The 1,746-nt window shown below is 36.2% G+C and overlaps 1 non-coding gene across 1 annotated transcript; it reads right to left on the reverse strand.

Annotated features, from left to right (window-relative positions):
- Positions 1–1,019: 1,019 nt before the first annotated feature.
- On the reverse strand, positions 1,020–1,127 carry LOC121152085. The gene has a single exon (XR_005883222.1). It is a non-coding gene; the product is annotated as a U6 spliceosomal RNA (small nuclear RNA).
- Positions 1,128–1,746: the final 619 nt, after the last annotated feature.

Raw genomic sequence — 1,746 nt, forward strand, 5'->3', positions numbered from 1 at the left:
CACAGAAAGGTCATACAGACAGGAGTAATTAGTAAATGTAAAGCAAGTTTACCCATTTCTTTCTTCACTGATCGTCTCTCAAAACACCCAAAGCTAGGTTGATGGTGGCTGTTTTGTTCCAGAAGTATCTCATGATTCAAAGTTGTCATTGTCTCTCATAACTTGAGAGACCAAAGAAGAGCATGATTTTGAGCCATTATTTTCTGTTGAATGCATGCCTATCCGGCATTTTCTTAAAAAATGTTTTTGATAGTAAAGTATTTCAAATGTACAAAATTTAAAAAGTCAAGGCACATTCATTTACTCAGTACCCAGATGTTACACACACTGTTACTGTAACCATGTATGAAAACAGACAGAAAAAAGCTTTGATGCAGCAGTTTCCCTTGTGATCGATGTGTTAGCTTGAGTTGTACCAAATGCATTATTTGGAAACTTACATTTTTCTTTTGTTACTCAATATACTGTGTTTTGAGATTTACCCATATTGTTACTTCACCTGAGATGTTGTGTAATAACTCATTATAGAAATATACCATACTGTGCTCATTCATTCTCCTATTTGTGAATGCTCAGATTGATTTTGTTCCAATATTCTATTGATGGATAGTTACAAATTTAAACAGTTTTACATTGAACAACTGTTTATCTTTAATCTGGATTCTATCACTACCGATATGTTATATTTGTTTTATTTTTCCAGCCAGCCATCAACACATCCATGCTGCATTCATCCACCCATCTTATTTTTTGGTGCTTTGCGACATAAGTTGCTGAATTTTATTGTTAGACACTAGGATGAAGAGCAAACTAGTGGTTCCCAGGGCTCAGACATGGTTGGAATTAGAGAGGTAAATGATAAATCAAGATGACATGAGGGAAATTCTTGTGGTGACAGAGTAAGTCTCTATCTTGGTTTTAAATAATAACAGTAGTTTCACAAATCTACACATGATAAAATGACATAAAACTGCAAATGCACAAATACTCTGTACTCATGTCAGTTTCCTGATTTGTTTTTAAATATGGAGTGCTTCACGAATTTGTGTGTCATCCTTGCGCAGGGGCCCATGCTAATTTTCTCTGTATTGTTCCAATTTTAGCATATGTGCTGCTGGAGCGAGCACTCCTGATATGTCTTTATGAGAGGTGTGGAAGGTACAGCCATTAGGAGACATTGGGAAACAGATACTCAGATTCTTTTCTGGTCTTTCTTGCCCACTGTGAGTCTATGATTATTTCAGAATTAAATGTCAAAAGAAAGGGAAAAATAGCTAAATGAAGACTTAATCTGAGTCACTGAGCATGGCCTGACTTTCCGCAGGGAGGTTGTGTTCAGGACATGAGACGAGAAACGTCAAATGATCAGGAAATGTGTGGAATCTGGAGTCCTGAGGTCATCACAGAGCGACGGAACTAAGCAACCTACGTTGCTTTTGATGAGAAGCTCTGTTTTTCTCTCTACCAGAAGTAAGATTCTTATCAATATAAACACTAAGTCAGCTTTTTAGCTTCTTACAATAAAACTTTAAAATCATAAAAGTGAGTTAATCTGGAGATACAAGGATACTCCTGTCTAGTCATCGTTGCATCAAAGGATAGGAACATCTCCAGCATGGCTACATATTCTATTAAAACTCAAAGGCCATCTATTGTAAATTGCACCAAAATACTGTCATTTAAAACCTTACACAACTATGAAAACGATGTCGATTTCAGGAATGATAACGTGTTGATGAAAATGGG

Source organism: Ochotona curzoniae, unplaced genomic scaffold (genome assembly GCF_017591425.1).
Source record: "Ochotona curzoniae isolate NIBS_2020 unplaced genomic scaffold, NIBS_Ocur_1.0 contig_2321, whole genome shotgun sequence".
Taxonomy (NCBI): Eukaryota; Metazoa; Chordata; class Mammalia; order Lagomorpha; family Ochotonidae; genus Ochotona; species Ochotona curzoniae.